At 39.1% G+C, this 12262-nt stretch overlaps 1 protein-coding gene across 4 annotated transcripts in view; it reads right to left on the bottom strand.

Moving 5' to 3' along the window:
* The window catches only part of SETBP1 (SET binding protein 1), a 383210-nt gene that overhangs the window by 167869 nt on the left and 203079 nt on the right, over positions 1-12262 (bottom strand). The window lies entirely within an intron of this gene.

Raw genomic sequence — 12262 nt, forward strand, 5'->3', positions numbered from 1 at the left:
GGGTTTTCCTCAGTTGCCCAGGCTGGAGTGCAGGGGCATGATCATACCTCACTGTAACCTTGAACTCCTGGGCTCAAGTGATCCTCCCACCTCAGCCTCCCTAGTACCTGGGACTACAGGCACATGTGACTGGCTACTTTTTTTTTTTTATGTTTTGCAGAGATAGGGTCATGCTATGTTGCCCAGGCTGCCTTGAACTCCTGGCCTTGAGCAATCCTGCGTCAGCCTCCCAAAGCACTAGGATTACAGGTGTGAGCCACAGTGCCCAGCCTCAATTATGTTTTCAACAGTGAAATGGACTTAAATTGCCTTCTGTTTACAATGGCTGAAATCCATTTAAATTCTCTTGGTGGTCCTTTGTTGATTCCTGGAGACTTTTGTACTGTACTTGCCTCATTCCTACACATACTTTAATTGAATAAAATGAGAGAATGCATTTTCCCAAGTGCCTAAAGTGACTCTGGAAATAAACATGGAGAGTTACTATTTTTCAATCTACAACATATCATATTCGGATACATATATCATTGTGGACATAATGAATGGGATTCTATATATCTATAATTAGTCAACATAATTTTCTTTTCCTCCTTATATAATGATTTTTATCTGAGCACCAAGGGTGTCCTTTAACATTCAAATTAAACTTCATGACAATCCAACAAGCCCAATATTACTACCTCAATTAAAGACATTGCTACACAGAAGGGTGAAAAAAAAATGATCCAAGTAAGATGACCAGGGATACACATCCCTGTTTACCAGGGAGGCAAACTGCAAGTCTCCTCTGGGAGGAGTATATAAAACAAATTCATATTTATGGTTGCTTCCTGCACTGCTGGCTAAATTGAAGTCATTTTGCCAAGATTCACACAAAAAAAGAGAGTACCATTTCCTGCATTCTCTGGCTGGTTCTGGCGAACAACTTGGAGAGAGGGGAAGTGACCTGCTTGAGGTGATGAGTTAGGAATCTATGAGGCTGCTGAATGGAAACTCAAGTGAAATTGGAACAGCTTTTTGTTTTTTATTTCAGCCCTCAATCATCTCTTTTCACTCTAAGGTTCTTTGCTTAAACTTTCTGCTTAGTTGCAAGTTGTGCTCTTACTGGCTGCAGATCAAGAGTGGAGATTTAAAACTAAAGTGTCCCCTCCAATCCCTGTTTAACCCTAGCATGAAGAAATGGACAAAGTTTGGTATAAACAATAGGTAAGGCAGCAACTCTCAAACTGTTTTGACCGTATGAGAGAGATAAGAAATACACTTTTCATTATATTCTGTACACACACATACAAATAGGTATTTTTGTGTGCATTTTACACATGTTAAAATAAGAATTTAAAGAAACAAAATTTGCACTTACTATATATGACGTCTTTTGATATTTCTCTCTCTCTCCCTCCCTCCTTTCTTTTTTCCTTTCTCTTTCTTGTATTGACCCACTAAATTGAATTCATAATGGGTCATGAATCTCGGTTTGTATAAAAGCAAAACAAAACAGCTTAAAGTTCAAAAGTGAAAGACTTGTTACTGCTTCAGGAAGGTCATACTGGGGTGAGGAGAGAACATTGATCTAGCAGCCGGGAGACTGAGGTTCGATTCCTGTTGACTACTAACTATGTGTACCAGCTAGAAAGCAGGGTAAATGGTATGGGCTGAAGAGCCTGTGTTTGCATCTCACCTCTGTCAGTTACAAATTGTGTGAATTTAAGCAAGTTACCAAACATCTCCACACTTCCATATTCACATCTTTCAAATGGAGCATTCATAGAACCTACCCCCAAGGGTTATTATGAGCATTTAGTGAGTTATTGTAGGAAAATTACTCAGAACGGTTCTAATGACTGGCATTTAGTCAGTGGTCAGTAAATGTTATCTAGTATTATTTTAAATTGAGGTGACAGGATCTGTTCTAACCCTTGAAATTTTTCACATAGGTTGCTCATTCTTAAGAAGATGAGAAGGAATTAAATGAGGAGAAATGAGTCAAAGTTGTTATGGAAAATGGACTGTTAATGTCATTTGACCACAAGCTTTTTTTGAGCTAGCAATAGTTGCTAAAATAGTCATCATAATCCTAGATGGCAGTAAGTGAAATAAAAAATGTCAGTAGAGGCTGCTAATAATCACACTATATTGGTCAGGAAACATTTAATACACTGTACTTAAAGTCATGGAGCTACCGGAAGGGTTGATCACTTACGGTCATGGAGCTGCGAGAAATCTATTCTAGGAGAAGGTGAACAGAGCTGGGAGGAGATGAAGACCATGTTAATAAAGGCTTGGTTGAGAAAATGAGAGGTGTTTAGCTTGGAGATGGTAAGATTTAAGGGAGTTCTGATAACTGCTTTCAAATGGTTGAAAAGTTATTGTGTGGATGAGGAAGAAAAATTATTGTGTAGCAGTTATAATAAAACCAGTAGAAAGAAGTTTCAATAAAATACATTTGAACTCTATATAGAGAATAATTTCCAAACAATAAAAGCTGTCCAGCAACAAAATACATTACCTGGCCAACAGAAAGCTCTCCATCACTGGAAACTTTCAAGCAGAGACAAGATGACCTACTAGGAATGCCTAACTGATTTTTTAAATTGGTAACAAGATCAAATCACAACCTATTTCAGAGCTAAAATTCAACACAATAGCACAGGTAAATGGGCTTTAAAAGGCCTAAGCCGTGCACATATGTGGGTGACATTATGTCAATGTGTCTGCACCTGTCTGCACCACCTGGAGTGTCTGTTTAAGTCCTCAAAAACACATTTTGCTTCCCATCCTTAATTCCCATATAAGGCCATTCCCTAAGTTCTATTGCAGAACTTGGGCAGCCATGTAGCTCTCCACCAATGAAACAGCTAGGACTTTGTGCAACTTCTCATCCACAGTGGAGAGCCAGTGGAGTTTTATTTTTGTTTTGCTTACTTCTCTTTCAGCCCTTTAATAGCAAACAAACAATTTGGTGATAATTTAGGCTCCAAATAAACTCCTCACTCCCCCTCTCATGCCTAAAAACTGTCAAAATGTTTGAATGTAGAAGGATTATTCAGGATTCATTTTATAAGACATTTGAGTTTAATTTCTGTTGTTTCTTCTCAAAGTAGAACACTTCTCCTCCCCTCAACTTTGAGTCTGGGTTTCTCATCTCGTAGGTGGGTTTGATGAATATATCTGTTGATCATGTGCAAACTCCTTTGAGAAAATAAAAAGCAATGTTCAAACGTTCAAAAATAATGTCTTTTATAGTTCCTATCTCAAGACATCTATGACAAAAATCTCTGTGAAAGACATGTGACCTAAAAAGGAAAAAAAATACCTCCATTATACAGAAAGCAAAATGGTTTGGCATTTGTGAAGTAGGACTCTGGTCAGATAAAGACGGAAAGGAAAAACAGAAGACTAAGCAATAGTCCAGGAAATATGAAAAGTATTTACAGCCAGTTGAGATCAAGCAGACCTCAAATATATATATATTTTTTTTCAGGAATAGAACATTTGCAGCCTGAGTTAACAGCATAGTTACAGTAGTCTTGGCTCACTTTTGTGGAACAGACCCACCCATAATGACTTTAGAAGCTGTGGCTGGTGCAAAGTCCATTATAAGACTTTCACTGAAGCCAAGCTTGGGTTATAATGAGGCCCAATATATCCCATCTCTGTCCTGTACTCAGAGGTAAAATCTAAGCACTGCAATGCCTTACAAACAATAGGTACTTAATAATATTTGCTGACTGAATGTGTATAATAAAATGTAGATCAAACCTAGATGATCAAATATATTAGTGCCTCTGTTTCATTTCATTTTGTATTGATGTGCCCCTCTGATATGGTTTGGCTGTGTCCCCACCCAAATTTCATCTTGAATTCCCATGTGTTGTGGGAGGGACCTGCTGGGAGGTAATTGAATCATGGGGGCAGGCCTTTCTCATGCTGGTGTCATGAAAGTAATAAGTCTTACAAGATCTGATGGTTCTATTAGAGAGAGTTTCTCTGCACATGCACTCTCTCTTTATCTGCTGCTATCCATGTAAGATGTGACTTGCTCCTTCTGCCATGATTGTGAGGCCTCCTCAGCCATGTGAAACTGTAAATCCATTAAAACTTTCTTTCTTTTGTAAATTGCCCAGTCTTCAGTATGTCTTTATCAGTAGCATGGAAACAGATGAATACACCTTCCTTGTCAAATGTTTTAACATTTGGTATTTGCTGAGAACCCTAGACTTGGAATCAGAAGATCTATGTAAATTCCAATCCAGTTTGGTCACTTACTAACACTGTGAGCTTGGGCAATTCTTTTAATCTCTCCATCCTCAGTTCCTTAGAGTTAAAACTTGGATGACAGTAATTGCCTTCATGAGGTTGCAGGTTTTATACAAAAATAAAATGCAAAAATCATTAGGAAATTACTTTTTAAGCAACAAAGCACTCTCAAGTGTAAGATTAGGTGAAAAAATTATAGTCCACAGGTCACCCTCTTATTTTCCTTCTTCCAGGTGTAGGCTGAGGCTACTTTGAGGGATCCTCAAAATTAAATAGAGAAAATGGGCATATTTGTTTTAATAATAACTTGATGATATATCGTGTGTCCAAAGGATCTACACAAACATCTCCAAATACTCCATCTTTGACCTCTAAAAAGATTCCCGTGGAAGAGGCTTCCCCATCTGCTAGAGTCTCCTAATCAGGTTAAGAGAAACAGGACAGTATCTTAGATGGAGAAAAATCCTGGACACAGAATAATCCAGTGTTATACAGAACTAATAGCCCCTTTTATGTTTTACAATGTTGTTCTTGCCCTGCTTTTCACATAAAGATTTGGCGATACTGCAGTAAGAAAACATAAAACAAGAAATCCTTGGGAGTTGAGTAACGGGTTTGGGGAGATGCTGGTCAAAGAGTTCAAAGTTTCAGTTAGGAGGAATAAATCCAGGAAATCTATTGTACAACATGGTGACTACAGTTAATAACAAGGCATGGTATACTTGAAAATTGCAAAGTATTGTATACCTGGAAATTAAAAATAGATTTTAAATATTCTCACCACAAAAAAATGAAAAAAATGTGTGAGGTGATATAAATGTTAATTAGCTTGATTCATCCTTACCACGGATGCATATATCAAAACATGTCATACATCATAAATATGTACAATTTTAATTTGTTAATTAAGTAAACAAGTAAACAAATGCTGACTGAATTTAAAAATCCTTCATAAATGTTGGGAAAATATGCTATCCAACAAAAAGGGAGAACATTTTTAGAGAAATAGGGATTGTAGTAGAATTTCTATTGGCCAATTATTTGTAAAAGTTGTTCATTGGGGCTTCTCCACATAGATGGCAAGGGTTACCAACATTCAAATTTATCTGTTCTTTCTATATATATACAGACATATATCTATGAAAACTGTCTTGGGTTAATTGTATATCAACAGGCCTCATCTCAATAGTTTAATTTAACTCTCTGTTAAGACTTCTGCAGCAGAACGCAACAATTGTGGACCTTAGTGTCAGCACTTTTAGGTGGAGAGTCAGTGCAACTCACAGCTAGAAGACACCATCACCACTCCCTTAGCAATGCTCTGAGCTCTCTAGAACAGAAGATGACTTGAGCATCCAAAGACAGTATTTCTTATGACGCCAGTCTACACTCCCCACATGACTGGGTCCAAACTGAACTCCGCAGGGAATCAAAACAGTCTAAGCTAACTGATCCAAGTCTTTTAGTTGTTTATGGTTCATAGAACAGGCTTTAGTAGAGATGATAAATAAGGCTCTGATGGTAGCTCTCAAACTTTTAGAGGAAGAGTGGGCAACTTAGTACAAAGATAACTAACTTCCTCTTTTGATTCTTCTCCTGGTTTGGCAAGAGAAATGGAATGTTTTTAAAGCCACGGAGGCTTATGGTTGTCCCCGGAGATTAATGAAGGAATCAGAGAAATACTAAAAGCATCAGCAAAATTATTTATCTCTGTTTTGAAATACTGAAGAAAAAGAAACGTTGGAGGGGAGTGACTTTATAAAAATAGGAAGAAAAACCAAGTGTTTGTTAGGAAAGATATTCAACTTTCAAGTCAATTAAGGCCTACAAGCAAATAAAATTTATTTGCTGCTATTTTTCCAGAATAAAGCAGAATGAGAGAGAAGCTTCCACTTGCTGGAGTGGTCAGGTGTGTTGTTATTTGATACTACACTTTACATGCTTGGGAAAAAACAGGTAGGCACCATTTCAAACATAAATCAAGACAACTCTCTAGGCCTCAAGAAGGTATTAAAACTAAAGCAGTCAGTTGACTTGACTCCCAAGAAAGACTGGTTGTCAACTTCTTCTAGGCCCTCTTTCTTTGCACTTTTTCTTAGACCTCCAATTTACTAGCAATCAGTTTCCATTCTTTAAAGCCCTGGGTAAGCTGTCAGTAGCATCAATGTTATTAATCTCAGTGGCCATGTCAATGACAGTCACTGCTCATATAAGGCCACACAGAGGCTTCACATAATAGAGAGGTATTAGGCCTTAGTAGACAAGGTAAGTCTGGGGAAATGAACAGGCTGATTGTGACAGTTTTAATAAAAGCACAAAGCTTTCTTATCTGCTATATAACTTTTTGCTTTGCACCAAATGGGAAGTGCATCCTTTTGGTAACAATTCAATTCATAAGGCTTGAGGGAAGATAAATCTTTAAAGAACTGAGTGAACAGCATCAGCTTTGAAATACTACTTCTTGGGATCCTGAAAAAAGGCTCCTCCAAGCACTGACCTGAGCAAAACCTCTAGGTGTGTGTGCTCTAAAAGTGGCCTGTAAGTGACATTTGACTAGCTGCTAAGAAGGGACCCTCAGGCAGGAGAAGGTAACTAACTCACAAGGGAAAAATTCCATGGTTTGAGTTTTATTAGCTCTATTTCTCACCAATTGAGGTGCATGGCTTTAGGCTCAACTTATATAAGTTGACTCACTGGGAACCTGGTGTAGAAACTGATCACCCCTGATGGCAGAGACCAGGACCAGCACCCTGGAATACACCATCCAGGCAAGAACTTGGAATGCCTATCATCTGAGATGGAGATTGACTGCTCTTCTAATGTTTCAGCTCCTTATCTGAGCCTAGAAAATGATTTTCTTGCTTGTTCCAGATCTTCTTTAGCTTGGCTCTACTGTCTTGCTCCCCAGTGTTCTCTCTGCCTTCCACTGAGCCCTTGTATTTTGGAATCTGGGTTCCAGGTATTTACAATTGGATAACCTACTGTCGCTCCTCGACATGATCTTTGTTTGACCATCTCTGCCTAGGCTTTTTTGACTCCTCCTGGCCTTCCCCTGCTCTAATAAGCCCTGGACATCCAGGACACAGTTGGCCACTTGCTCACTACTTTCTGCCTGCCTTTTCCTGTTGTCTGTGGCCTGAGGATTTTCCTCACTCTGAGTGGGTATCACTGATCCTAGCTTCTCCTTGCCCCTGTACTCTTATTCTGAAGATCTTATGTGGCCCTTGGCCTCAGCCTGTGCACACTACAGTCTGTTTTCCTGCCTCTCAGGGTTTAGTTGAGAACAGAGAAAAGCCCTCTGTTTTGTCATCTCATTATCAGAGCTGCCTTCTCTGATCTAAGGACAGGAGTCTCTAGTCCTATCAAGAGGGAAATTCCCAGGTAATCTTGTTCATGCTCAGAATAGCCAGAGATAGCGGTAAATACCTGGTTGGCTGGAACAATGTGCCAACCAGGCGACTGGGGACTTCCCCAGTGAAAACAGCAGCCCAGTAAATAAAGGAGGTGTAATTTCTGGGTGTGAATGACTCATGGTCTCCAAATGCATGGTGCTCAGCTCTCTTCAGTCATCAAACATGTCCCAAAGGCCCACTAGGAGCCAGATGCTGCATGAGGAATGAGAGGAAAAGGAAACCTCCTTTTATTGGGTACCTATGTTGTATCATGCACTTTACACCGATCATCTTTAATCCTTCCAATAACACTGAAAGGGAGTTCATGTCCCCACTTGACAAATGAGAAAACAGAAGTTTAGTAATTTTCTGAAGGTCATACACCCACTAAGAGGAAGTACACGATTTTAGAACCAATTCTATCTGACCCCAAAGTCGAAATTCTTCTTAGATACCACACAGGGACACTACTCACTAATTTACTAATTCATTCACTCCTTCAATTCAGCCAACAAGTGTTCCTGAGACACTGCTGCAATCAACGTCTCTGATAAGCTGAGTGTGAGAAGACCCTTTGCTAGGAATTAGAAGGTCACTTTGGAGGAACTCAGTGGGAAACTCTTTGGGACTTTACAATGCTGTCATCTATGTGTGGTATCAAATGAAACAGTTGGCTTCCCTTTAAATTAATAATAATAATAATAACAACAATAACAATAATAATAATAATAAAATGTATAGTCCACCAGCCCTTCAACAGAAGTGACTGCCAAACTAATGAAAATCCCAAGGGTGAGTTTTTTCATTATTTCTGATAGGTGTTCATGTTTAAGAGGAACTGGATATATCTAAAAAGTGACAGGGCCCTTTCTACACAAATCACCTGTGCTGACCTAAGGGCTAGAAATTTTAAACATTGCTTTTTTATTTTAAATGAAAACCACTTCTACATATAAATATAAAAGTACACTATCCAACTAGGAAAAACATATGCTAATCAAAAAAATAAGAAGACAAGAAAGAAGAAGACTTTGATCCAAGTAAACTGAGGAACATCTTCGACAAAGTGAAGATTTAAGTAGTTAATCAAGAAGGCTCACTGTCCCAAGTAGTAAGCTCTGGAAGGGCTACACCTATTCTGAAAATCTTTCATTTGTACTTTTTATGGCTTCTGGAGGTCTCATCTCTACAGAAATGGAATGGACAAGAGTAAAACGCTAGAGGCTGGAAGGCTTCTGAGGCATCATTCAAGTATGTACCTCCCATGTGCTACATAAAGAAACCGAGACATAGCTTAGCAAAGACACACTGGCCACATGGCTTAGTCCTTTTCTTGATCCCCCTGAATTTTTATTATTAACTTTAGAACATACTTTTGGACATGGTCATGTTGCTTTCTAATTTTCCCACGCATGAGACTTTTGTCCTTCTTAAACCATCCGACTATATGTTGCAGCCAAGTTTTCCAGTAGAGCAGGTATGCAGCATAGTTTGTGGCACACCACTACAGTTCATTGAGAACTTAGGAAAATAAACTGCATTGAATATAAGACTCAAACACGGAGGATACAAGGAATAGCAGAATTGAGGCGACTCTCACAGGGTAAGTCACCTTGTTTTGTTTTGTTTTTTTTTAATCAAATGGGCACATGTGAAGCTTCAGGACATAGCCTGGGAGCATGTTTTTCCCTGTCTACACACGGTCCAGGGCTGGTATCCACAAAATCTCAGCCAACATCTCCAGTCCCCCTGCACTCAGGTTGTCAGTGACCTTGATATCAGTTGTGAAATGTTTACTTTCCGAGGTCTAAGGTTACAGCTGTTCAACAATTTTTAACTCCTCGGTTTTTCCAAATAAATGGGAGTCAATGCCACATGGATTAGCTTTTTAATCCTATCAGGTTCACATTCCAGGGATCAGTTTCAATGTTCCTGTGTTACCAAAAAGCGGGAATCCAGCACACATTGAATTAGAAACGCCTCAGTGATTGCGGTACAGTGTGCTTCCCAAGATGTTCTGAAGAATATCACTGCTACAACATCCTAACAGGTGTGCCATGAAAAACGGATTCTGTGGCCTATTAAGTCCCTTTCTTGGAATTCATGTGCTCATTTACTTGTTAAGAGCTCTGAGAATATTGATAATATTCAGTGTTGCTTTTTCTTTAACTCTGCCTTTGCCAAATCTATTTGATTACAGATTCTTTCAAGAAACATCCATAACATTCCAGGAAATATGCTTTTCAAAATGTGGATCAAGGCCATTTCACAGATAAGAAAACTGAGGGCTAAGGTTGCAAAGGGAATTTCTGAGAGTCAGCCAGGTAATGACAACTTCCCGTCTAGATGCCATTCTGATATCATGAAAATCTAAGGTGGTGAGCTTTGCCTGGCTTTAGCTCAAAGTGACAAGGTCCCATCTATTTATGTGTGTCCACGTAAAATAAAATCTAGAGACTATATTCGAAAAGTGTTATTGGTGGTCATTCCTGGGTAGGATTTAAGGTGATTTTTAAATTCTTTAATTTTAATTTTCCAAATTTTCTATAATACTTCTGTATTACCATAGTAATCAGACATATGTAATAAGAGATATGTATTTTATGTTTGTAGTAATATACCTAGGCACTGAACTTATGACATACTGAGAGACCCAGTTACCCATGCCATTTATTTTTAGCGGCGGGGGGGGCACTCTTCAAGGTGCCAGCAGGGGTACAGTAGAACAGACTCAAAGAAGTTTTATTCAAACAAGAGTATTTTCACTGACACATTTTCCATGTATCATCTTTTGGCAACCATCAAAACTATTCCCTTGATGGCATACTTGTGAATTACTCAGTTGCTAGGGATTCCAGTTCCATTTTGCCTAATGACCTTCTTCTGGCTTCTGAATCCAAAGTCGGTTTACGAAAGTTCTGGACCCAAAACTGGGAGTGGGAATCATGGCCTCTGGGCTCCCAATGCTGCCATGGGAAGGTTCTGCTGGGGCCAACTTTCCTCATCCATGCAAAGGGTGGCAAAAGCCTTGGGAAGACTGGCAGAGAAAGAGGGGACATATGGGATGCAATGACTTGGAGAAAGGCCAGGCTGGAGAGGATTTTACAATTGTATTTATTGAAAAAGGCCTCTATTACAGGCAAAGCGCTAGATCTCTTACATGTATACTTAATCCTTCTTACACCAAATGAGGTGAATATCGTTCCCTCCATTGTATGTATGAGAACACTGAGGATCAGAAGACTAATCCACGTTGAACAAGGTCATTGAGCTAGCCAGTGTTGAAGCTGTGATTCAACCTCAGTTCTCGCTGATTGTGTACCTGTAGAAAATCCTCTAGTCTACTGCTTTGCCTTTGGATGCTACTTAAAGCATCCAGAGATGGGGTGCTAACTAGGCACATGGGAGTGAGTTCATTTTGTTGCTGGGAAATTTCTCCTAAATAAACTGAAACTCTGCCTCTTTCAACCAACTCCCATTGGTTCTAGTTTTCCTTTGGGGAGCAATTAGTTTAGCAGAAATGCTAAATCTCTTGTATACATAAAAGAGAAATGTATAAAGATGCCATCGGTACATAATATATACTTCCTGGTTGTCTCATGACTGAACAAAAGGGGAAAGAGATCTTAGAGTGTGAGGGCTTTGGTTTTAACTCCAGTTCTGCCATTTCACCATTTAACAGCTGAGAATTTTGGGGAAAAAAAAAAAATCCCTTAATCTGCCTCAGTGTCTACTTTTTCTTTTGTAAAATGGAGTTAATTATTCTTGCCTATTTCACATTTCTAGTGCTTACCAAGTATAAGAAAACACTTAAAATTGCTTCATAAACATAGGCTGTTTGTTTTATTTACCATTTTAATTTATTTATTTATTTATTTTTCCGAGACAGAGTCTCACTCTGTCGCCTAGGCTGGAGTGCAGTGGCGCAATCTCGGCTCACTGCAAGCTCCGCCTCCTGGGTTCATGCCATTCTCCTGCCTCAGCCTATCAAGTAGCTGGGACTACAGGCACCCGCCACCACACCCAGGTATTTTTTTTTTTTTTTTTTTGTATTTTTCGTAGAGGTGGGGTTTCACTGTGTTAGCCAGGATGTTTATTGTTTTATGTCCTGTAAATAAGTTTAGTGAATGACCCTAATTGTTCCATGTATGTAAGGAAAGGCTCTCTGGCCATAAGTTTTAGTAGAGAGTCCTATATCTAGGGGAGATGAATTAATATGGTGACAGACAACCTGATTAGCTGATACATATTTAAGGAAAGTGGAGTTACGAAGATTAGCACAAGGGCCAAGTTTCTCAAAATGGCATGCTTATATACTTATTTCAAAGACATTGTGGAGAAAGATGGAGGAAGAATACTAGCTGCAAGAAGAGAATTTATTTTCATGGCTGAGCTACATTAGTAGCCTCTAAGACTGGCCCAGCCTCAAGAGGGGAGACACAGGATCACACCCCACTGAGATTGCTTTTGATGAATTGCATCTCAGAACATCTTTCTCATGGTGGAGGCTATGTTATCAAGTCAGAGATGTCCTCTGAGTTCACATGTGAACAAATGAATCTCCTTACAGACAAAGAGATCAATCACTGAATATTTTCCATTCCATGCGAATG

This window comes from Macaca thibetana, chromosome 18 (genome assembly GCF_024542745.1).
Source record: "Macaca thibetana thibetana isolate TM-01 chromosome 18, ASM2454274v1, whole genome shotgun sequence".
NCBI classification, from domain to species: Eukaryota; Metazoa; Chordata; class Mammalia; order Primates; family Cercopithecidae; genus Macaca; species Macaca thibetana.